Raw genomic sequence first — 26,942 nt, forward strand, 5'->3', positions numbered from 1 at the left:
TTTTTTCCTTTTCCTGAATTTTGTGGTTTAAACATATAAACTCCACACTCTGAGGGATCTGAACACTTAGGATTCATGTCTGTTAATAGCCATATTGAATGATTTTCCAGTAAATTAATAAAAACATATAATTCTTTACCCTTATGGGGCAAGAAAACCTTTAAGCATTGAAACGTCTGGGACACAAGACAGTAAATGAGAAAGAAAAGACTGAACAAAAATCCCTGGAACTTCTGATAAGCTAGAACCCTGTTTGTAAAGACAACCATGTCAGGACATGCTCAACTGTTTTAGGTTTGGACAGCATAAGAAGTTGTGTGGACTGGGTGCTGTCGGGAACACCCTCTGGGCACCTTCCAGAAATGTTATTCCTACTGCCTGAAGGACTCACATTTCTGGACAGTGCAAATCAAATTATTAAGTGTGCACTGTTTGCCATGGCTTTTTCCAGCTTCCACTCCAGTGTTTATTCTACTAAGAACTGGACAATCACTTAAAAATGAGCATTTTGCTTTTCATATGCAAAGCCCTACACACAGAGAAACACAAACCAAATAACCAAAGAACTTCACTTTGCAACACTGCAAGTCAGCACCAGCTTTGTTACTTTATTGGACCATTGCACTGATAAACATGTTGGTACACAAGACACATTACTTCATTACTTGTCTAAAAAAATACTTTCAGGAAGATTTGTACAACTGACTTTTCAGGGTATCTACAGATTATCCAAAAAGTAACAGAAGACAAAGTCTTTGATTACAGTTGTACTCTTGTGTGCCAGTTAATCCACAGAAGCAGAGTGTTCAATGATTTTCCTACAGACAAGCTTTCCTGGCTCATTATGGCCTCTCACTTTCTCCATCACTAAATGGATAAATGAGTTAAAGTCTTGGTCACTTTCCCTGCACCTTCCAATTATTTCTAACATTTTTTTTACTGCACATGTTCCTTCTGCCATAGAAGTGCTTCTTTACAATAACCTTTATAGCAACTTTTTTTGATAGAAATGACACATCCTAGTGGTCTGCTTTCCAACCAGGCTGCGATACTGGACAGCAGGCTGGGGGCTTTTCTATGAGATAATTCAGTTAAAAGGGATGGGGCATGGCTGCTACTGGCACAGAAAAACTCAGGAGGAAAACCAAACAGCTGTAAATCCCCACAGCTCCTGAGGCAGTAGCACACACCACGGCACAATGTTCTTCCCAGCCCTTCCAGTGCTTCAAAGGGGACAGGAGGTCAGAGAGTGAAGCCCACAGGAACCAGAACGCTCCCAGCACTTCCAAATGCAAACGTTCCTGCATGGAAAGATTGTCCCCAAGCAGCTGAGTGGGAAATTCTCTTTCCACATGGTGTCACTTGTTTGAGTAGATCTACCCTTAATGGGCTGCCCAGTCCTGCCTCCAAATCTTTCCTCTGTGAATTAGTGCTATCCACACTGCCTTGATTCTTCCCCTTCTCCAATGCCAAGAGGCTCTTTCACACTGTTTACTATATAGCTTGCTTAATCACAGCTTGCTTAATTACAATTACCCTGGCATTTTGTCTATCTGAAACACCTTTCACTTCCACGAAGCAGCAGATGAGTGAGTAGTTAGTGCTGGCCAGGAGCTCTCCTGATGTTTACAGCAAACCCAGCACAAATTAGCCCAAAAAGATTCCTTTCTGCCTCCTGGTTTGCAGCACTCAGCACTTCCCAGGCCACAGGATGCTGTCTTTTCCCCACAGGTCTGGATACTTGCTTCTACTACAGCACTGAGTACATAAATCCTGGTATCAATGATGTTTTTTCTACATTAGCAATTACTGCTGAAGCCACAGACACGTTTTGTGACCAGGACTGAGAAGCAATTTACACAATTAAGAAGAGGTAAATAGATGCTCATAATCCACTTCTTACAAAAAGTTAGTCCACATATTGGATAATTTGAGAGTCCCCAGTACTGAGTAAACAGAAGTTAAACCAACTTCAGCCCAATGAATTACAGCTTTGTGTGAAAAAGCTGCAGAGAGCTACATTTCCAGTCTTTAATAGACTGCCCCATTCTGCTCCTGTGGGAGAATTAAAAAATTAAAATATTTACTGAGACCTGAAAAAACAGCTATATTGAAGAATTTATTTGTTTGTATTTTGAAAATGCTTAACTAAAAAGTGGTCTGGTAAATATAATTTTTATGCTCCTATGATGTATCTTCTTGTCCCTGATGCAGTTTTCCAAGCAGAGCATAAACGTTTTCCTAACAGCTCTAAAACAAAATCCACCTCTGAAAATGAAGTTATGAAACCTATTTTTGACAGAAAATCACTTAAAATTCATCTGAGGAGATGTCAAAGGAGAAAAGAGCCTCACGATTCTCTCGCAGCTGTCAGCACCCCACCTTCATTCAGGATGTGCACTGAGGAACTGCATCAGGTGAGATGTGCAAATATGGATCACACGCATGAAGATCGGATATCCTGAGCAAGGAGAGTAATTTTCATAATTATCTCCTCTCATTAACATTTTGTTCCACCGAAGCAGTACGGCTTTTTATAATTTTAAAATGTTATGAGGAAAATATTGCATAAAGGCATCTTGATTTCCAACATATGTCAAGTGAATATAGTAAAATTTGATACAATCTTGACTACCAAACATATAAAACTACTTAGAGCAGCTCCCTTGCCAAAAGGCAAAATTTAACTTTCATCTTGTGTAAGGGAAACTGAGGAAAGTTTCCGGTATTACTGGAAATACTGGAAATAGTGTATGTCACGCAGTATTTGCTCAGTGGTAAAGCTATTTCCCTTATTTTGTTAGGATTACAGATTATAGTGAAGTATAGAAAATATGGTATTTTAACTAACAACTTACACATCTCAAGTAAATAATACAAAACTATTCAAGCTGCTGTCATTTTCTTTTCCAGAGGAAGAGTTGAAAATGAAAATGGAGAATAAACTCTGTGTAGCTGAATTCAGACATTACCCTCAAAAACTACACAGAAACATCCAGAGCAAGGCCTGCATCTGCCCTACCATTACTTATGGGGTAAGTAAAGAGTACCCAGGAAATAAAACAAGAATTTCTCAAAGAAGAAATAGAAAAAACTGGTGAAGGTAGATTGTTTCCTGTTATTGCAAGTAACGTTTTCCTATCAGCAGCATTCATTTACAGTGGAAGATGGACAGGCAGAAAACACCCATCTGGAATAAGAGAATTAAGACAAATTGAAAATAGTTCCTTTTAAACAAATGGTGCTAATCATATTCTGATCAATCCACCTTAATGCATGGAATTGATATCACAGCAAACTGGATTTGTACACTGACCTCTTTCAAAATGCTTAATGTAAGCTACAAGATTCAGTGCAGTGCAGCTGAACATCAGAATACTTTTAAATTGGGGCATTAGGAGTTACAAGAGTTTAAATCTCTAGTTATTCTTATAAAATCTCCTCATGTTGCTACTTGTGAAAGACTCAGATATAACAAGTAACAAATACTACAAGTATTTAGTACAGTTCTGGAGCAGTGACACACAGTGTAGGCACTGCTCAAGAAATAGATTCTTCACCCTTCCCAAAAGGAGATCTGAGCAAGTATCTAGTTTTACTTTCAATCTTTGACCATAAAATCAAAATAGAAGCACTTTAAGCATGAATCTGTATTATTGCATAATCTCCAGTTTAGGAGACGTACACAGAAGTGGGGTAGAGTTGTTTCCATTGTTTGTAAGTAACTTCCAACACCATGTTAAATTTTAGGACAAGCAAGTACAATAAACTCTACCCACAGAAGAGAAAACACTGTTCAGTTTGGTTTTTCTTGTCAGTAAATATTTTGTGGCTCTTGCTTAATTCAGAACAAACTTTCAGGATGCTCTACAATGAAAACATCAATTTCTGTTCTCCAAACAGAGAATGGTTAGAATCTCTAAACAATTTCCAGTAACAGCTTTAAAAGGCACAGTTTGAACTATTCCAGCATCTCCTAGTGAAGTTACATGAGCTACACAGAGGAAAAGCCACTCCAGGTAGTTGTATGGAGTTCAGCGGAACACAGTATTACATTTAAGATCTTGGCATGAGAGAGTCAAAAGATCAAGGTTTGGTTTGTGATCCATTTACTGCTGACCTCCCTTCCTCTGTTCTCTTTTCCCATCATCACCTGCCTACCAGAAAGTGAAGCTGCACAAATGGTTACTGCCAATCTTGGCTATATAGCAGCAATATCTCATCATAGCTAAGGATTATCATCTGAAGTCTCAAAAGTCTTTTATCATTTCTTTCAAAAACACTCAACAGAAAGAGTCAATACTCTACTTTCAGCAAGGTGTCAGGATGGCCAGTTACAGGCTCCTAACAGCAATTCAACACATTTCTGGGGCAACAAGTGACTGAATTTATATTCAGAACTTCTCCTGCTGTCCCCTACAGCAGAGAATCAAGAATCTGTCTGTAATTTTGGAAAGATGAATTATGCATGCGGGTTAATTAATTTCCTTCTGTGATCAGACAGGGATGAGCCTCTTAGGATACCTCCTTGATGTGAGTAATTCTTGTGGAAACTCCCAACTTCCGTGCTTACTCATGAACCCAGGAGCCAGAGTGCTGAGTAAGGACACAGCTCAGAACTGCACAGACAGGTAATCTGCCATTACAAATACTCATTAAAGCATTGCACTTCCCAAAGCTCCCTTCCAACATCCTTTTTTCAATCTGAAACAAATTTACTAAACTTAAGTGGCATCTCAAGAAGTTTGTAGAATATCTACCCACCTTTGAGAGCTACCTTTATAAAATTACAAGATTTTTTTTTCAAAAGTTTTTTTCTTTTAAGGACCTTTGAAAAAGTAGGATGTTTGAATCAGCCTCAAGGACAATCCATTGAAGAGATGAAGGGGCAGAGGAATAGAACTTTTGCATTTTAGTTTGGATAAGAAGACTACAGGCCAGGCTTGATGTAGATGTCAGGAGCACCTTAAATGACAAGTTCTCAGTTGACATCCTACACAGAGTTAAGTGAAACCTATTTTTCCTACAAAACTGTTACCCTGAAACCCCCCAGGGCTTCCCCCACAATAAATAATAAGTAAACCAAGCTGAATACAAGGAATGATGGAGAATGGAAATGCCCAGGGAAGTGAAAAAAGAGAACTTAGAATAGAAAGACTAAATTTATTCTACTTGCTTCTCTTCCTGGTTTTTTACCCATCATTAGCAAGAGTTTCATGTTATCTACTCACCCACCAGACTAGAGGGTACCCAAAGACAGACCAATGACAAGACCAGCCTTACAACATGTTCATTCTTTTATTCATTCCCTTACACACAAGTGAGGAATCATTTCGACAAAAGTTTCACAACACATCAAAACCAAAAAATCCTTTACCTTGAGGAACATTACAGCCCTGGTTCTTTGTTTTTCCTCCTGGGGCCAAGGCCCAGCTGGCCTCAGTTTCAGGAGGCACCTCTCAAGTAGGAAACAGCAGCATTCCTTCAGGTTTCAACATTCATTGGACTCACTACCAATGATGACGGAAACATCATTTTCACATCCAAACATAAACAACAGGGAAAAATTAGACTGCAGAGAAGCAATTGGTGACTTCTGCTACTACAGGGAGGGGTGTTAGTAACCATAAAAGTAGACCAGGTCCCAGGCTGAACTGTACTGTTTTCCTTTGAATTTGATCCTGAATGTCCTATGACACTGAGAAACCTTCTCTGCTCCTTAGTTTGCTCTAATAAAATGACACACAGACACTTGGCAAAGTGCTTTAATTGTGAAGACTCACAACAGAAACTTTAATATTAAAAATACGCTTTGTTAACACCAACTCTCAATTTCAAACATATGTATTTACAGAGAAAAGCAAAACTACTTGGTCTGAAAAAATCCTACAAATAACAGATAAATGGAAGAGGCTACATTTTGAAATTGAGATTGTCAATCACAGCCCTGTTTGCAGAACATCTATCACAAATCAGCTAAATGGTGGAGGAATGGCAGATAGGGAGCAGTGGCCTCTGGAGGCTTGGTGGCATTTACCAGCTGTCAAAATACAGTTCAGCTCCATGGGAACACACCAAACATTCCCAGACACTCTGCCTGTAAGTTTACAAACACTCCATAAATATTGCTTAAGCATCTAACAGGAGAGAGACTCACACATGACATTGAGAGCCAACAGTACAAGCAACGCAAACTACAACGTAAGATGAACAAATAGAGATAACCAGAGCTCCTCAAGAACTCAAGATTGTTTCCCCATAGGTATTTAGCAGGTGAAATAAATGTTCTGGACCACACATTGTGCAGAGAGAAGTCAGTAAGAGCCAAACCACAGAACAAAAAAGGGAGATCTAAATCTGGAAGAAACAACTCAAACATGTTTGAAAGCCAAATTGTTAAGAGAGTTTAGATCACTGCCTGTCAACTGTATCTAGTATGGGATTAAAAATAGGCAACAGGTGGGAGGGAAAGATGGAGAGGAATTTGAAAATTTTTACTTTTGTTGCTAGCTTTCACCTATGTCTTAATCATCCAGGGGACAGACCATGGTGGCCTGGATTTTGGGATACACACAGGATAAATGATTCTTCCTTCTCAAGCAAACTAACAGATTGTATACACAGAGTTCTTGATTATCAGAGATTTGAGTCTGCTTATGATTTTTTTCAAGTGACAAACCCTAATTAAGTGTATTTAGAAGAATTCTTTTCCTCTCATAATTCCTCAGTTAGCTCCTATAACTTCTGGAGAATTTTAACCCCTCTTTTTGGCACAGTTTACAGACAAACATTCCTGCTCAAACTATGGGAGAGGACACGGGAACACAAGAGTTTACTAAAAAACACAGTAAAAACCAAAAAGCATTAATACCATGAGTGCATCGATATGATACTGGAAATTCCTAGGTCTTGAAAATAGGATTTAAGTACTTTGAGGAAAAAAGAGTCATGCTGCACTTGAGAATGAACCACTCCACATTTAAGGGAATAAATAGCTCATGTGTGAGTGTTTGGACCACACTCCTTTGAGTGGCAGTGTCCTTGTTGGGATGCATTCCAGGGACCACAACTTCAGCTGAGCTCCTAAATCAGTACTTGTCTTCCTAGGAGGCATCTGCCAGGAACAGAAATGATGGATAAACCAGCCTTGATGGACTCCAGCTCCTCAGCAGGCTCAGCAAAACCAGTCAGTATCACCCCTAAGCTTGGGGAATGCAGTGATGGGCCATCCCTGCTGCATGGAGGGAGATGAAGGAGAGGGCTGCAGAGGCAGAGAGACCATTTAAAGACTTTGGCCAAGTCTTTATCTTATTGTGAGGGTAGATGGGCACTTTTTGTTTCAGAAGGAACATAAGACTTTGGCCAAGGCCTAAAAACAAAAACTAAAAAGTTTTTGTTTTTCTCTTCATCTTATTGTGAGGGCAGATGGGCACTTTTTGTTTCAGAAGGAACAAACCTCCAACAGGAGAAAAGCAGCTATTGATATATTTTTTTAATCTTCCACCAGGTGCTGAGCTACGGAAAATCATTAAATGGATCACTGGATTATTTCCAAACAATGGTTCCTCTTTTACCAGGAAGCTGAAGGATGGTGCCTTCTGAGAAAACACTGAGCAACTTTTCTGGAAGTTGACCGACAGTTCATTGTGTCTATTGCACGTGCATTATTTGAGGATCATATAAATGTTTCAGTGTGGCATCAGAAAGATAAAGCTCTCTCTGAGTACACACAGTTTAACCTGTATAAGGACATACCTCTTTCAGATTGCTCCTCTCCCTTTGGAAATACATTTTTGAATGATAGACAGTAAAAATAGATTAAAATGCAGAAGTAGTTAACAGGTGGTTCCCGTGCTCTGTGTACTTATGTACACAACTATAAATTAAATTATGACCTCTGTTACCCAAATGACTCACTGAGAACAGCAATAACAGCCTCTGACATGCACTACAGTCATGACTGCCTCACTGAAGCTGCTTAACCTCTCTGATTAGTAGATGTGGTTTTGGTTACTTACAAGTATGCCTAATTTTAATCATGACACTGAAGTTCCACAGACATTGCAGGTTTTCTGCCTCAAAGGGACAGAGGAGTTGTTAAGTTTCATCCAAAAAAACCCCCTTCAGCTCTTTATTAGAACATGGCTATAAATTACCGGGTATGTACTCTGAAGACACAGGTATAGCTGAGTCTATCTCTAAAATATGAGATTAGTATCTTAAATAGATGGGAAACTTTTACTTCTCCTATAACAATTCCCCTCTTTTAAAATGCAAATAATTCCACCTCAATGACACAGTGAAATTAGCCCGAAAAAAATTTGACTTACTCTCATTAGAAACACAGTGAACAGAAAATTACTGGCACTATTTTCAGAGCAATTTAAGCTAATAAACAGAAAAACTCCCCCCAAAATAAGACACTATTCCTACTAAATTAAAGAGAAAGAAGAAAAAAATCCCAACTTCCTCCTCTCTTTACACATTTAGGGAAGGTACTACACTACTCCAGGCAGCCTCAGTCAGTTCTAGTTTGTATATTAATCCTCACTTGGGCACTTTCCAATATTTCAGAAACACATTTTTCTGGCTGGCAGTGGAAGACATGGTACATATACAGTGTCTGGAACTGGCAGGATTAAGGCCTCATGGGTCCTTCCAGCATGCAGTGAAATAAAATGATCTGTTCTACCAAGGGACAGGACAAAATTTCTGTCCCACAGTATTCCTTGTTCCCAGTGACCTTGTTAGGCAATTATCTTCCCTTTAGCGTGGAAAGCTGGCAGCTTGCCCCTTCAAATAGCTGCATAATAAACGGAATTGCCTGCCAAGAGGACTTGCCTGTCATACCTGTCTTTCATACTTGGCAAAGATTGCACTCTGCCTTCTAAACCTCTTGGATAGGGGCCGTAACCACGCCTAGGCAAGACAGAAACAGTCACATCACTGGGGGAGTATCTGGAATTTTTCCTTGAATACACAAGGTAGTCGATGAGTAATGCAGTAACTCAAAAAAGTCACCAAGTTTGTCTTTCTTAGGAAGCCCAGCACACCAGTCTGTGCTTCCTACCTGTTTCTAGTACAGGTTAACCACAAGAATTTCACTCTACTGAGTTAAACTCTATTAACTCAAACAATAAAGAACAAAAGAAATACTTAGCAGACTCACTGTTACTACCAAAGGAAATTCTGGAAAAGAGATTATCTCCCTAGACAGATGAGTTTTCTTCTAGGCAAACTACAACTTTTAAGACCCAGGCTGTAGTAAATCTAAGCCACAGTGACCAAGTCCTCCAGGACCAAGTGTTTGCACCTGGCAGGAAATTACAGTTGACCACTAAAACTAAGAATCCAACTAAATGAGTCTTGTAGCCTGAAAATTTCTGATTTTCCAGATAAACCAGGCAGAGCCACAAGAGAGAAGCTTTCCACACTGTAAATGGAGCAGCAGCCAAATGGAATTGCTTCACCCTTGCTCTCCTGAGCACTAACACTGAATCAAGAACAATTATTTGAAATACTAATGTGGCTCTCTACAAGGAGACAGAGCTTCTTGCAACTGCTATAGTTTATCACAACTAAATATCCTGAATTTAGACAATAACTCAAATGGGAACGACAAAAACCAAGTCAAGGAACAACCAACAGAGGAGCCCTTATGCTCTTATGATGAAGCACCACCAGAAATCTTTTCCTTGTTCACAAAGAGCCAGCTTGGAAGCAGAAAGTCAAATTATTAAAGCCATGCCCTTATAGAGAAGCCGTAGGATTTAGCAAAAACCCACAACTCTGCAAATGAATGCACGTGAATGCTTCACTAATCTAACAAAGCCCTTTTTCAATATGATTCCATAAAAAGTTATATTAGTCCCTGAAAATAATCAGGACTTCGAATGTTTCCACAGGCACCAGGGGGGAAAAAACCCAAACCAAACAAAAACACAAACCAGAAAACCAGGATCAAAGCACACAGTAAAACATCAGGCATCAAACTCTGGAGCCATAACAAAGGCTTTACAATCTAAAAAAGATTACATGGTTGCCATTTTGGAGTGTTTCTGTGAGTGAGAGATAAATGAGAACATGGTAAAGGTCCAAAATATACCAGCTGAATAAAACCCAATCTGTTACATTTTCCAAGACAACACTCTGCTCTATGAGCTTTACTAGAAGGAGCAGGGTGAGTGCAGCCAAATTCTCCCTGCACAGGAAAACCTCAGACCTGTGTATCAATGGCAAGAGGAGCCAAAGAGTGTAACAAAGACCCTTTCAAACATGGCAAAATCTAACTAGGAAGGACAAGCCAGCTACTGTAAAACAACCCAAACTTCTAGGCCCTAATACATTGCCAGAGGTGGGGTTATACATGACTTTATTTGTATAACTTTACACTTCACACTAATGTCATATCAGCTCTTTCAAAGTATTTCACCAAACAAAACAAGCATGAACTTTGAAAAACTCAGAGTACACACTTGCAGAATTGTTTGATCACAGTACAGTTGCTCTGAATTTCAGAGGTTTCACCCCTCTGTTGACTTTACAAAGTATTTTGAAAGTGAAAAACCTGCAGCTATGAGCAACTTCTGAATGCCAGCTCACTGTGCTACTCCCCTGCATTGCCTGCTGCTGAACAAATCATTGGGAAGGTTAGTACCAAACTTCAGCAATTAAAAGGAAAAAAAAAATCTTTTAAGTTGCTGCTTTGAAGAGAGTCACAAAAATTAATTACTGTGACAGATCCTGGGAACATGTGATTGCAAACTGCTGAGGACTTGACAGCAGCACATTGGATTTTATTCAGAGGAAAAAAGTGGGAAAAAACTCCAAATACTCCCATACCTTCATGAGATGACTGAGACACTTAATTTTGAGCAAATACATTTTACCACATCACATGTTTTTCTCTGGAGTTTTACCATTCATTCCTAAATAAACTAGATTCTAACACTGTACACATTTTCAGAGATCATAAATTTGGGGTTTTTTTCTGCAAAACCAGCACATGTGTAAAACCAGCAGTTTCCATATAACAAATTAAGGACAGAGAAAGATGACTCAATGACTGATCTCAGAAATTCATTAAATTGCCATTCACTTCTTCCTGCTAGAATTACTGTTGGAATTGGTAATTTGTTTCAAAAATGGACTTGCTTCAGCGTTTCCTAGGAGCACCAGGGGAACTGCAATTAGTCTCTGAAAGGATTAAACTAAGAGGCAGAATCAAAGTAACCTAGTAAAGTTTCTTAAAATCAGTTTTTGACTGTTTGCTACTTATGTATCCTAAAATACAGGAAGCAAAGGTGAAGGCAGAAAGCAAGCTGAGAAACAGAAAATCAAGGCTTTTTTGAGTTTCATGATTTAAAAAGGTTTGACTGCAGAACTTCTTTGTATAACATGCCTTTTAGGGAAAAAAAGTATTGAACTGTATCTGCCTTTTCAGCAAAGCACAAAAGGGTAGGGAAAAGAAAGTAGAGCACAGGCACACAAAGTGAAAAGTGAAAGGTGAGTTTCAGTTCTGCAAAGTATGCTCTACTAGGACTGATGTCACCAGAATGCCAAAATGTGTTTTAAAGTACAGCATTTGAGGTCTGAAATTGATTTCTCTCTTTCTTAAGGCAATATTAAGATTACATTTTCCTATTTTCACACTTTATCAACAAGAGACGGGGACTTTTTTCAGTGTTTGAGGTCACACATAGCCCATATCCCTTAATGGGTGCAATGGCACTGGTTGGAACAATTGCAGCAGAAAGAAAAAGATATCAGCTTCATTAACATTTTAACTAAATGCGTTTTCTGGTTAAAATCAGGGAAATTTTATTCTTGAAGCACAATCTTGAAGCACAAGCATGAATGTAAGAATTCATTTATTTCTCTGTCAATGATAGTGCTACCAAGCCAGGTAAATTATGGCCATACTGAAATCTTTGCAAACACAGCTACAGCAAAAGGAAAACTGGTTGTACTGCTTTCAGTATGGCTTTATTCAGACATTGTTCAAAGTCTGCTGAGCCCAAGTAACTCCAATCACTATCTAATTCCTTCCTGATACCATGGGCTGTGCAGTATTTGAGGATGTGTAGGCAAAGCAAAGTCTAACAGCAACAGATAAACTTGGATGTCTTTGCAGCAGGCCAAGGCTCTGGGCAGGGTGAAGTACAGAGGTTTCTGGCTCTTGGTTTAGCTGTGAAGTAAATGAATGAGCATTTTGCTTTCCCTGCTGGGTTCCTCCAGCACTGCTAACACTGAAAGGAATTAACAGGATCCAATTCATCTGCAGTCCCCTCTCAGGCCCCTGGGCACCTCCCACCAGTGGAGATCCCTCAGGTAGCCTATGGACATCTTCTTGCTACCACCTCATCCCTTTCTACTGACCTACAAAGAATGCAGTGCTTTGATTTGCACTGTTAGAACATGCAACCAAACATCTAAAAACTGTTTCAAAGTAAAAGTTCACATTTTTATTTCTTTCTTAGTATTTAGCAACACCTAGAAAACAAAAAGCACTAACATTGTTCTCCAAAAGGCCAATTCAAAACTTGGACAACATCAACCTATAAATGATGTGGGAATGAGTTTAGAAATGTGTGTATGAAATGCACAGTCAGAGACAATCAACCTCTGGATTCCAGGACCCACATTTAAGGAACAGAAGCAAGCAGCCTACTCCCTCTTAATACATTGCTTGCTAGGGATTACTCATTATTTGTTTGCATTATTACTTATTTGTAGATGTTATTTCTGCTCAGCTCAACATTTCCATTGTTGATGAATGCCATATGCACCTGATGTCACACAGCACTACACATTTGACTAGAAAAGAGCAATTGTACTGTTTGAGGTTTTGGGAAGGTACAAATAATGCCAAAGTCCTTCTGCCAATCCTCTCCAACTCCAGCTATCCAAACCAAGCTGAACACAAACTACATGAGTACTAATTCTCTATAGCATGGGAACATTGAGAAAAGCTTAATAAAAAATGCTGCAACAGTTGAAGTCATTGCATTGCATAAAGCCCAAGAGGTTTAAAGGACATCTACCATTCTTTGATCTACAACCTGAGATTCCAGCTTGTGGCTGCATCAAACACACAACAGGGGTTTCCCATAGCTTCTGCCTCCCATTTCACCACACTTAGTCTCCAACAGGAAAAGATTCTGCTCACTGATACCCAGAACACGCCCTTCCAGCAATTTATCTGATCAAGCCTTCAGAAGATTCAAAATGAGAAATTCTATACAGTTGAGTGTGAAGATTCTCATGCCAAACCAACCACAATCTCAGGTAAATGTGTGCACAGTATGACCCTGCTACCCTGGCTTTGTGCAAGTGCTTCCAGAGAGAAGCAGTCAGTATCAGAACATGACCCCAAGTGATACTGAGAAAGTTCAGCTAGAATCTTGGGAAAGATGAAATGGACCAAAAAAGCTTTTCCAGCTTCTTTTCCTAGAGGACAACACTCTCTCTGTTACTCCACTTATTTTATCCCCATCTTACTAACACACCTGCACAGGCACAAAGTATGTGAATTATACATATTCACATATTAAAACCTAACTTTTAGGAAAAGAAATCTCTCAGAAACTTTATAATCATAAAGTGACAAAGAATGCACAGAAAAATTCAGGAGTCTCAAGAGTATTTGCTTTTCCCTAGGATGCTGGCAGAACATCTACCTCATCTTTGTTCCAGCTTTGATACAGAATTGTACAGTGTCAGTTAGAGGGAAATTTCTCCAGTTTGCACCAGGGAAGGGCTCAGGCTGTGCAAGGACAGCAGTGGGCGTTGCTTTGCAGCACACACAGCTGAGCTCAGCCCTACACTGCTGGATGGGAGCTGTGGCTGTGTCCCAGCTGGACAGCTCAGTGCTCAGCCTGTCAGAGATGGGGCAGGCAGCAAACCACGGCACACTGACAGGACTTGCTGGGGTGTCCCAACTAGGCACCTGCTCTAGGGCTACTGCAATAGGAAAAACAGGCAAAAACAACCCTGAAAAAACAACCAAACCACCACAACCAAATACCCAAACCCCCAGAACCAAAACCCTGAACCAACACAAGTTTCATTACCCATGATATGGGCACGCAACAAGCAAACAATTCCCCAAACTATTCAACTTGTCATGGGTCCAGCAGAAGCAGAGCAATTCCCAGTACAACAGCACTGTCACTGTCTTACCTCTCCAGAGTCCCACATCCAGCTGCAAACATTTCCCCCACCAGCCCCTGCTTCCCTCCATTGCCTCTCACCTTGAGCACAGAGAGCAGATAGAGCTACACTGGGGTATTTATACACAGGCTTTAAAAGGCTTACACAGCAGACACTGATGGACTGCAAAGTGGGGTTTTTTTGGAACTTTCCTAACAAATTACTTTGGGAGACCGAATGGTTAAGTAATTAAAAAGTGATACTAAGTGGACTTTGGCAAATAAGACCCTTATCAGAAGAGTATTGTTACCGTCATATTTTCTGGAAAAATCTCCTTGCCCAGGATTTCTCTCCTGGAAAGCTGAGAAGCCTCAGGGAAAAATGGAAATAATAATTATCTGATTTGCTTCTCCTGTGTTTTGCTGCTGTGGAATGTGTTTGGACATTATTTACCAAGAGGAGATTGTTTAATTGGTTGCATGTGAGTTGTTTTTACTTATTGGCCAATTATGGGCGAGATGTGTCGAGGCTCTAGAAATAGTCACGAGTTATCATTAGTATTCTTTCTGTATTCTTTAGTATAGTTTAGTATAGCACTCTTTAATATAATATAACATCATAAAATAATAAATTTGCCTTCTAAGAACATGGAGTCAGACTCATCATTTCCTCCCAACGTTGGGGAATCCAGAAAATACAAGAGAGCATTATGCTTGCTGCTCTCCATTTACTGTAACTTCACCCACTAGAACTCCAAATAAGAGCTAAAAGACCACAAGAATAAAACCAAGATCAGAGAGACACAAACAGGCAAAGTTTTAGCTTACCTTCAACTCTTATTAGGCAGCAGGGTGCCTTTACTAACCAAAGCAAAACTAAACACAGGAGAACAGGGATAGGTTCTTCCACCTTGGCCGGCCTGGGACACCTTGCTTACAACAACCGTTTTCAATTACATGAGTCTGGCATCCTTTTTTGTGCTTTTAAGAGGATAAAACACTAGATATGGCTGTCTTCCCTCTTTGAAGTGTTTGAATGCTCAGTGTCTCAGAAGCATTAAATGGTCAGCCCAGCTTGGAGAGCTGTTAATTCAAAACAGAGCTGTGTAACCCACATGGTTTGTTTAAAGCAAAGAAAACATCCCTCTGTTTGAGACTCACTCAAAAATTTTTTAGTATTAGGATTAGCTTTATTCACTGAAAAGTAAAATGAAATAGCAGCAAGAAAACCAGATTTATTAAAAAAAATAAGAAAAGCAAAGAAAGAAAAATACCCAAACCATAATACAAGTAGATGTTTTTTGTAATCCAGAGTAGGAATAGTGCTAAAACCCTTCCACAGCCCTCCAAACAAGATTTGCCAGATAAAGTCTTAAAGAAAGTATAAAACCCTCCAGAATTCAAGCATGCCATGACACATGATGTATGCATCAAAATCTTTTAAAATAATTTACAGCCTTTTCCTCACCATCTACAGAAGCATCATTTTCCAGCAAGTGATATTCCAGGAATCAACAGATAAAGGAACTGAAAATAAATGTGGGGTTTTTTTCTACTGACTTGCATTGAAGTCATCACAGATGTTATTATAGAGTTTTGTAACAAAAAACCCCAAAACAACAACAACAAAAAACCAAACAATCAACCAAAAAAACCACCAAAATAACCCCAAAACCCAAAATAAAAGTAATGACTTTCAAAGGAGTAATTTTCTGTTTGAGTGGGTTCCTTTTACAAAACTAAGATCATGCTATGTCATAACTTTCAGAGTACTTTTTACTCTGAAAAGTTTTCCATTTTAGGTTGTTATAGCCATAGAGTACTGCTGCTAAGGAAAATCATTTTTGTTATCAACAAGACAAAGCTCAACTCTGGTAATTAATTCCTTTTCGTTTCACTTGGCCAGAAGGGCAAGAAAGGTTTCTTCCTGGATATTTTTCCATTCAGAGTCCTAAATCAGTTTGCAAATTTCATCCATCAACCACAGAAGCAGCAGAACTTGTATCCACACAAGGGGCAAATCAGTTTATAAACATTTAGAATGATTGTGTTTGCACAAGCTTTTGTGTTTAACTGCATCAATTTAAGAGCAGATTTAAAGTGGACTGGCATATGAGCTTAGACAAGGCTTAGCTATGATAAACTGACTTAGTCATTAAATAGCTATATAAGAGATCATTTTCTTCAGGGAAAAGATGGAGATTAATTACTAATTTAGCTATAATCACACATTATAGAAGACGAATGGTTAGTTCATCCCTAGGGGAAAAAAATCACTAAAATAAAAGACTTCCGCTGTTTTTTATGCTATATTAAGTATTTATCCACAAAATAAAGCACTACAAAATCCTGGTAATGTTCTTTCACAATTTAAGTATTTGGGGGGAAAAAAAAAAGTAAAATTTGCATTACTTGAAGTACATTAAATTCTGCTTCTTGATCCAACAGCAATTACCAATATCACACTGGGTTTCAGCACTGATATAGATACTTCTTACAATTTCAGAAGAATAGATTTAACTTAATCTCTGCTGTACTTCGAACTGCAGTATTTTGTACATTAAAATATACTTATATTCCCATAAACACATACTAATGTTTTACTCAGAACTGATTACTAAATGCACTAATGTGCACTCTAGCTAGCACACTGGACTCCAAGTACTGCTTTTTTTAAAAACATATGCTTGAACTCAGTTGAGAGCAAGATATGCACTAACTCCATACAAGAAACGGGCACGAAAGTAATTTCCAGTTAAAATTTGACCCTGTAAGGATGCAGATATTAGATGTAAAATACACATTAAATTTCAAATAATCTGTATTAAAGATTTTTTTACAAGAGGAGCTATTTAACAAGAGAAAGAAATGCTATTACACATCACATTCAAAATAAAAACACAGCTTGGGGAAGGTGAACACTTTGCTGCAAGAAGTCAGCAGCTCCCTGCTTCAGAGTTTTGAAAGGAGGCTTATGCAATGCAGAGTTCTAGAGATGGAAAGATTGGGTTCACAGTTATTAACTGGTATGAGAATAAGGAAATGAGTACAGAACAACACACAAGAAGTAGGAGATTGGAACTAAAAGCGGATTTTGCTCACAAGAGGTTTTTGTTCTTTTCTCCAGCTGCAAGATGCAAGACAAAAAGAACAGAATTCAACATAAGGAGAGGCAATGAACAACTAGCTTATTTTGGCTTGTTCTCCTTAAATCCATATCTATATAAACTTTCAAGCAAATAAACATTTCTCTTTGCTTCAGCTGCCACCCACTGGAAAAGGAAAGCAACATTAATTCCAAATTGCAAGACCCAAAATAGGTCAGAAAATCCATCTGACAGACACTGGTACAGATTACATTAAAACCCTGGGGTTGCCTTGAAAACTCTTAGTGGCACTGCAAGAAATCAGCAAGCTTGCAAATTAAACTGAAACAAAAACCAGGATACAGCAAAGAGCTAGAGCTGCACTTCCTCTCTCCACCCTGGCCCTGGTGAGAGCATTTGGGTTGTATTACAGAAGTTTTGGGGAGGAGTTCCTGAGGATGGAGCAGGAGGAGGGCTGGCAGCACAGGCTGTGACATGGACAAAGAGCATTGCAGAGCATTTCTCATCACCCTGGGCTGCCCCTGCCACTCTCCATGTCTACACACTCATGGTACTTCTCTTTCCCACCTGCTCTTGCTTTACAGCAGAAATCAATCAACTTCCTTGCCCAAATGGCAGTTTCAGCATTCTTGCTTTCCCTTGCCAGCAACCCCCACATTCCCTTCAATGGACACGTGGGGTGTCTGTGGTGCAGAGCCAACAACTTCATTTTTTGGGAAATGAAACCACGTGGAAAGGCTGAGTAAAAACCCATATAGGCTGCAACAGAGCATTCTCACTTACTTTGGACAAAACTTGGTTTAATTTTGGATAAAAGGAACCCACACCTACACCTACAACGTGTGCCTAGGTGAGCCATGTGAGGTGCTTGCACACCAAGCCTGCACTGCAGGTGCAGTGACAGCACTTTAACAGCTGCACACGTGCCACAAACCCCACCCTTGCCTGGAACGGACTGCTCTGCACAGAGGCAGCCCTGGGGAACCTGTGCCCAGGCTGCCAGGGCTCAGCCAGGGAAGGCAAAAATCACAGCTGAGACTGCTGAGGGAATGAGACAGACACGCCCTGACTTCCTGGAGAAAAACCAGCCTCTGGTGAAACGAGACCAAATACAGGGGGAGAATCAGATTCTAGGGGACCTTCAAGAGTTAAGATGTTCTAAGGTGTACGTACAACAGAATAGAGCCTCTGCAATTACAGATGAACTGAGAGGTACAAATTGATTGCAGATTTCCCTCACTGTTAGGGTCCAAGAAACACTGGAGAAAGGAAAAGAAGTCCTAAGAACCTCATACAAGCATGGAAGAGATTAACAGAGAGACCTATAAACTCTTGGTCCAAATAACATGTTTTTTCAAATGGCCTTTACTTAAAAAAAATCCACCAGGAAAAAAATACCTGGCAATATTCCCTCATGACAAGTGCAAAGGTGAGGAATCCCCTTCAAATGGCCTTTACTTTAAAAAAAATCCACCAGGGAAAAAAAAATACCTGGCAATATTCCCTCATGACAAATGCAAAGGTGAGGAATCCCCAGTGGAATGACTTCACTGGACTTGCACAACAAGAGATGCTTCTTTCACTGGGCAGAGCTGGGGTCATGATACCTGCCAAAGTTGTAATATTGATTTAAGTTGTATCTCCTGCTCTGTAGTTCCCAACATGATTTTTTTCTAGGCAAATGCTGTCTGCTGACCCCCGGGTTAAACTGTCCTTCCCTAACTTGTGCTAGGTTTGAAGGAATGAGGTAGGTGGGGATGTTGGCATCTCCTTTTCAGCCGAGAGAACAGGGGAAGACATGTTCCAGTGCCATTGGCTCACTGCATTCAGACCATAGTAAAACTGGTTGCATTTTAGCTCTTAAGTTACCTGGGAAAGTGCAGGTCCACAGCAAGAAGCTCTTGCCCCTGGGATGCTGTTTCTTAGGTAAACCTGTCAAACAGAAATCGCAACTGCGGGTTCCTGTCAGCTACTGAGGAATGTAAGCAAATGTAACCTGAGAGGGCTCACAATTCCCTGACACACTAATCTGCTCTGGATATTTGGCAATCAGCACCCCCAAGTCATTAGTGAGACTATCTGAGTTCAGCAAAGGCCACAGTCATCAGACACTTAAGGAAACAGCTGAACCCTTGTTGAGCAATTCACAGCTCAGCATGAGCACAGCATTACAGACCAGCACACTGCATGGGAAGAAATGTCATCATCATTGACCAGCAAGTGCAGGAACCAGACCATTAAAAACACTCTTTAAAAAAACCCAAATCCATCGATACTGAAAGCATCTATAGTCAAATCTACTTCACCTGCAGAGATACTTGTTTGACTAAGGGTTTCAGGTCTAGTCAAAGAGATCCTTATCAAAATTTAAAAATCTGACTACACCTGCTTGATGTATGGCAGCCATCTGTGCTCATTCTTACAGAAATAGATTAAATACTTTTTTTTTCTTTAAATAGGCAAGAATAGATCTTACTTTCACAAGAGTTTTTCAGTAAAATATTGAGACACACAATTGTGTTCCTTAGCAGTTTCTCAACAGGCCCTAATGAAATCAGTGAAGTACAAAGTACCCATTTTGGTTACAAAGTCACACCAGCAAAATGCAGTTACCAAGAGACATTCCAAAACATATCAGAAACATCTTGAGATAAAACGTACAGGCCAGTCGGTGTCATATTGCAAACATGACAGCCTTTAAGTGTTATTGCACTATGTCTGTTTATCTTACTTTTCCATGAGAATACAAGTTGAAAGCATATGATGAACACTGCCTGTTACTGGCTAGACCACATCTTCCTACCAAACTTCTGCCCACAAGTCTTTTTGAAAAGGAGGGAATGGTTTCTTTTGAGAAAGAAATACAAGATCTCTCCTTTGTTCATGCAAGAATCAATACTGCCTCCCAAAACAGCATAGTTCAGATATCAAACAACGCATTAGCAATTGCTTAGCTACCTTTGTACTCAGAATTTCCCACACAAAGGCAGATTTCGAAGCCAAGCTTAACCTTCAGTTTGGCTCTTAAGACAGTTTTGATCATCTTTTCAAAAATCTGTCCACATGTTCAAGCATCTAAATCTTGAAAAAAATATAATTTTTACTACCAGAAAGAAAAATCTGGTATCACAACCAAAAATCCTTCTTCCTTAAACTGTTCCTCAAAGTGAATATTGATATATTCAATTCACTGAAGTAAATTAAATATCCTTGAAATTATAAGGAACAAAGTGACCCTGACAAACACTCAGATTTCAAAAGTTCCATATGGCAGAAAAGCCATGACAAAGCTTAAACTACATTTCCTCAAGATACCAGAGACTATGATAGAGCCAAGTATACAAACATGGATTTTTTTTCGATCTCTTATTAAATAGGTGTTGATGGGAATAGGAGCAGATAAAATCAAACACTCAGAGTAGCTCAATGAGTGCTAAACAGCCATGTAGTTTTCTCTTTGTCATCTCATCAGTACACATTTATCACAAAATAAACAACAAAGCTCAACCAACACAGCTTGGGCTTCCAGCTCCAGATCAGTAGTGTGAATTACATCATAGCTCAGGGGTGTGGGAAAATAAGCTGAAGTTTAGATTTAATGCATATGTTTCAAGATGTGCTGCATCGATAGCAGGCAGCCAGGATTAAACCAAGTCCATAAATACCTAAATCATTTATGAGACTGCAAAGGACTAAGCAAAACACAAATCAAAGCCACTCGTGCAAATGTACACCCCATTTTAGAGATTTTCAGCCATCCACGAGGTGAGAAACAAGGCAGTAATTGAGACAACTCCTCTGAGCCCTGTGGGGTGGAAAGGATGTCAGCCCACATGCACCTCTTCAGAAAAGAGGGGCACCCTCACTAAGGGGTCTGGGAAAAGTCTGTTTTAGGAGGGTCTCTGCCACAGACACACAGTGTCCACAGCAATACCCTGCCCTATTACCCAGTCTCCAAGGAGCTCTCCTGACTCCACTCCCACCCCCAATGGGTAAAAGTGGAACCTTTGATTACATCTCAACCAAGAGAGACCACAGCCTGCTCACAGCTCTAAGCAGAAGCACAGGAAGTAGCAGGATATGTATATAATACATTACACATCTGCTTTGTTCTCAAAAGCAGACTGGAATTCAGAGTAACCTTGTTCTGAGGCACAGAGAGGTAGTGCTGCTTATTTAAGTTTGATAGTTGGCTGATTAAATGGGAGGAGATGGCAAGCACACACACTCCTCCCTTAGCAGTCAGGCAAGCATCATCCAAGTCTAAAAGCTTAACATGGATCAGTTCCATGAAGTTATCTGTGATAGTCATTCCCAGACTCTACGGATGGTGATTATTATCCTATGAATACCAACTATGCTTAAGTATCCTTAAATAAACTTTTCCAGATAGAGCATTGCACTCAATGGCAAAGCAATTACCAGAAAACACATTAATTTCAGTAACAGGATACCATAAAAAGTATTCTGTGGTTTTATGCACTTTCTTGGCTTGAGCAGTATTTGCAAAGAATTTATTTTATGGCCTGCCTCTTGGATTTGCAGCTATAGATATAAATCTACGCTGCATCACTTCCATCTTTTAGTCAGAAACTGCCAGCTCTATTGTCAATCAGAAAAAAACAACAGGTTCAAAACATAACTTCATGGATGTCAGGGCAACTTGCTGTCACCAAAAAGCAGACAATATTCCACCTGCATAAATTTTAATCAGAAGGAAAAAAAAAGCCAACAGAAAATTATTTGAAACACACAGATCTACATGTCAGATTTCTATCCTCTGTAACAATGTTACATGTAATAACAGAGTCTAGTCTAGAGCAGACCAAGGTCAGATTTGTGCAGTTCCCAGCACTCCTGTGTGCCTGATCCCTCATTTCTCTACCTTTCCTGGTGTCTCTGGTGCAGGAGCAGCACACTGGTGTAGCTGTAGGCAAAAAGGCAGCATGGATAACCCAGGAGGTCCTGCAGAGCTAGAGGCAATCCATTGCTTCTATGGAGCAGGTTTCTGCTAAAGCACTCAAATACTGTAAAAACCTGTCGGGCAGCTCTGGCTTGAAGAGGCAGTGCCTCTTTAAGAAAGTGTAAAAACTCTTTCGGGTAGAAATAACTGCCTTTGAAATGAGAAAACAACACAGAGCACTTCGGCATTATTTTACCAAGGCTGTAAAGAGCTCTCCCAGGCTCATTTCTGTTAATTGCATCTTTGCAAAGTGCAGCCAAGCGGATGCAGAATGATTACTTTTAATGCGCTACCCAAATGGCTCTGAATGGGTGCAGCTTTCCCCCTTTCCTTATTCCTGCTCCTTGTCCTTTGGCTCCACATGGAGCTCTCCAGAAACAAATTCTGCACTTGGATTATGCACATAAAGGAAGACTCCGAGAAAGATGACAAGTTGTGTCACAGAGCAGCAGTTAAAAAACTATTGGAAGACAAACTGCTTTGGTGCTTTTCAGGCAGCTTTTGGACAGAACCTGATAAGAAGCTGCATTCAAATGCAAGGATAAGCCCAGAGTAAAAAGTCACATAATCTTTCTCATCAGTGGATGATTAACAGAGGAATCTGGCTCCTAATGAAGTCAGCCAGCCCCCAGACTCCACTGGTAAATCCCTTCTTGTCATCTTTCACATTCAACTCTGACTCATCTGCAACAAACAGTCCAATCCCCAGCCTAGTCGCTTTTTTCTCCATTCTTTCTGCAGTTGTTGAAGCACATACTTTGCAAACGCATTGAATGGGATAGCGGACTACCGGCACACAATGCACTGGGACTGATCAGGAAGAGACACACCTGAGTCAGCTTTGGGGAACTGAAATACCGGTGTCAATGACCCCGATCCAGGCACACACCTCAGTGTAACCTATTTACACTGCACAGGCCACGCTGGGGCTGGGGCCACTGCAGCTCCCTGGGTGAATTTGGCACTGCCACAGTCCCACCTCCAGGCACTGCTGGGGACTGGGAGGTGAGGAAGGGGCTCCTCTTTGTGGGAGCAGCAGCCAGAGCTGGGCTCCAGCTGGGCAAGGGCAGATTTGTGCCTCTGCACAGAGGCAGGTGACAGCGCAGCCCTTCAAATGGGAACAAGGATGGTTAATTTAAACTATTAGGTCCTGAAGTGCTCACCAGAATCACAGGTAGGGACTTAAAGACCAGCCAGTCCCATCCCCCTGGCACGGGCAGGGACACCTTCCACTAGAGCAGCTTGCTCAAAGTCCTGCTCAGCCTGGCCTTGAACACTTCCAGGATGGGACTTAATCTGAATGGACTTTAATTATAATGACTTTGGCTTTTAGACATCAAAATAAACTCAAGAGGCCTGAAAGCTCCCATGCTTTTCCCAGGAAATCAGTTACTTTAATAATAGATGGCATTTTTCCAAGACTTATTGTTATTTCCTAGATCTATATAGCATCAGTTAGCCAAGTTCTCTTGGAGAAATTCTTCTAAAGATTTCTTTTTAAGAAATGTACCAGAAAATGTAAGTTTTTCAGTTTAGAAATAGTTTCTAAATAATTCCTTCTGTACAGAGTATCTTTTCATCCATGCAGTGTGATCAAAAAGTAAAAATTATTATGCTATTTCACTGTTCCATTCAATTAAAAAAATAGGACCCTACTATATGATTATGTCTAATGAAAAGGGGGGTTATAATTCATGAAGCACAAAACGGCAATAAAATTAACAATGAGCTCTTTTCTGATGATAACAATATGAACGTCTTCCTGATCAATTATGTCACACAGATTGCCTGAGCAGCATCACCTTATAACTCTCTCATCACGCACACAGACATCACATCTGTGTAACTGAATATATTTTTCTGTATGTTTGTATCAGCCACTGAGTGGCAGCAATTCCTTCGTACCTAAATCTGAATTATGAGATGTAGGATGAAAATCTCAAAGGATTCCCAAATTTTAATTCTTCTGCGCTGCCCCTAAGTTATTTTGTGTTTAGCAGTACAGGCAAATAATAACAACTAGTGAAATATCTTATTGCACCTTTCAGTTTTTTTAGCTGTCGAAGTTCCAAAGGTAATGCACTTCATTCTGAAAATCATACATACATAAAACTTGGGTGTATTCAATGTTACAAAACATATTAAAATTATATGGGTCAAAGAAACTGAAAGTGCCAGCATTTAATAATTTCTTAAATTAAAGCACACACCTGTATTTTATTATGAAATCCAAGGTGAGGATGAGAAACATTAAAAAAAAACAAAAACAACCCAAACCCATGATTTTCAGCTTTATGTTTGCTTTTCACCTCAGTATTTGCAGGTTTCCACAGCAGTGACTTGGGGTGACTGAAATCTATCAGTTCAAAGACAAACAGCTCATTTTCAATGTAGTCATTTTCAGGAACTAAAATAAACAGGAAATCCTGCATATACACTTAAAAATGCTTATGAATTATTGCTTAACCACTTAAGAAACACTTCTTCATAGAGTTCCTGCTCAGAAATCTATACTGGTTATAGCTTCCTATTTGATTAGCACAGCGCTGTAAGGCATTATTTGATAGATGGATAGATTAACACTGAAGAGTTAATTTGCTATTAAACTGTTAATAGACTATTGACTGTACAAGTCTGGAGCAAAAAAGATTTTAAAGGAACTAAACACACTTCAAGGATATCAAGGATTTTGATACTGATTATTTGTAGAGATACTAAACATTGCAGTTCAGGCTTTAAATGAGTCTCTAAAACTAGGTAAAGATCTAGCACTAGAACTGATTCTCCCACACCCAGCTGCTCTGAGGAGTCAGTTCTCTCCTTGGACGTATCAAGGGATGGGATACAGGGCAAAGCCATCCTCGCACATAAACCTCCCAGGTCCAGATCCACACTCTACTCTGCTACTTGGACAGTCTAGAAGTGAAGTGGTGCAACAGTCAGGGCCCGCAAGTAAACTGATGTCAGATGTAACCACAGAATGCTGTAATCCAATTATTTTAATATTTCATGCCCTAATGCAAACGGGGAATTCTCTAGCGACGAACTGAAAATTGGTTTTTAATAGATGCACGCCTGGCATGTATGTACACAAAAGCATCAGGCATTCCTGCTCCTTCATTCCTCACTGTCCGTCGCCATTCAGCTGGAAACCTGACCATTTGAAAGACTGTGCATTTCATCTGCTCAAACCCACTGCGGCACGGAGGCTGAAACAGAGAGTCGGGGCGGCTGGGTGGGAAAAAAAGTTGGTGGTACCAAAGTTGGCATTTCTGCCGGCAGGAAACTCCACGCTCCCACAGGGACCGAGCCCGGGGGTCTCGCCGCTCCCCTCACGGGCACAGCGCTCTCCCCGCCGCAGCCCCCGGCACCGCGGGGCGCTCGGGCGGGCCGGGGCCGCAGCCCCCTCCCCGCAGCCCAACATGGAGGCTCCGGAGCAGGCAGCCCCGGGCCGGGCACGGCCCCGCCGCCTCCCGCCCCGCCCGGCGCCGAGGCGCTGCCCGGGGCACATGGGGCACGGCGGCGGAGCCCCGGGACCCTCGGTCTCCCTCCCGCCCGCTCTGCCCGCCGGGCGCCCCACGGAAGCCGGGCGGGCCGGAGGGAGCCGGAGCCCGTCTCGCTTCCTCCTTCACCCCAGGCGGGGCAGGAACTGCCGGGCGGCGGCAGCGCCGCGCCGGGGGCAGGTACGGGCACTCACCGCGTCCGGGAGCCGTCGGGAGCCGCGGCCGCCGCCGAGTTTCGGGCGCTGTCCCGGGAAACAGAGAGCGAGAGGGAAGGAGTGCGGGCGGAGCGGCGGGCGGGAGGGAGCAGTGTGTGCCCGGCACGGCCCGGCGCTCCCCGCCCCGCGCTCCGCTCCGCCCCCGGCGCGGCTGCGGCCACGCTCACCTGCTCCTGCCGCCGCTGCTCCTCCTGCCGCCGCCCCGCCCCGGAGGTGCCGTGCCAGGCGCTGCCTGTCCCTGCCCGGGCTGCCCGCGGCTCCGTCCCCTCCCTGCTGTGCCCCCCTCCCCTGCCCCGTGGCGGTGGCAGCGTGTGGGAACGCCCGAGCCCTCAGCGGGAGCCCCGCGCTGGGCCCCGCCCGAGGCTCCGCTCCGCACCTGGGCTCCGTGCCGTGCCGAGCCGAGCCGAGCCGTGCCGAGCGAGGGGCTGCGGCCGCGGCAGCGCTCTGGTGGTGTCTGCGGCTTGGCAGGTGTTGGTCCGCTGGTCACCCGGGCACGGGGAAGCACCGGGCTCTGAGGTGCCGGAGCTCGGAGCGAGCCCCTGCCCGGCGGGGAGCTGTGCTCAGGTGTCCTCAGCCTTCGCTGCGCTTCTGGTTAAAACGTGCTTTAGTGGTTTAGAAGCCACGGATGTTGTTTTTTTATGGGGCCGAAGCCCGTAGCTCTGTGGTCACTGCCGTGGTCTCAGCGAGCTCACCTCAGAGACCTCAGCCTTGGAGGCCCTCACCGGGTCATTCTGGGTCCCGGCCGGGGCTCCCCCAGTCCGTGCTCAGCTCTCAGTGACGGGGCTTTTCTACAAGCGCTGTAAGCGTTTGTATTAAAATGAGCTATTTTAGGGATGGGCTGCCGCACAGGAATGTGTGAAGTGTAGGAACCAGAGAAATCACCCCTATACTTCCAGGCAGACCTTTGTCATCACTTTTTAACTCACGCAGGTCGTGTATAATTGCTGTCATGTTTTCATCTCAAATGACCTCATTCGGCTCTAGCTGAAAACGGTGATGAAGTT

At 41.6% G+C, this 26,942-nt stretch overlaps 1 protein-coding gene across 2 annotated transcripts in view; it reads right to left on the bottom strand.

Annotated features, from left to right (window-relative positions):
- Window positions 1-26,086, bottom strand: part of PRKCD (protein kinase C delta) — a 61,039-nt gene extending 34,953 nt beyond the window's left edge. Inside the window, exon 1 of one of the 2 annotated variants that reach the window (XM_039695460.1) lies at window positions 25,918-26,086. The gene's annotated coding sequence lies outside the window, so the exon portion shown is untranslated. The remainder of the gene's footprint in view (window positions 1-25,917) is intronic. The other variant, XM_039695461.1, reaches the window with a different exon arrangement.
- Window positions 26,087-26,942: the final 856 nt, after the last annotated feature.

Source organism: Passer montanus, unplaced genomic scaffold (assembly GCF_014805655.1).
Source record: "Passer montanus isolate IOZ18808 unplaced genomic scaffold, ASM1480565v1 scaffold9, whole genome shotgun sequence".
NCBI classification, from domain to species: Eukaryota; Metazoa; Chordata; class Aves; order Passeriformes; family Passeridae; genus Passer; species Passer montanus.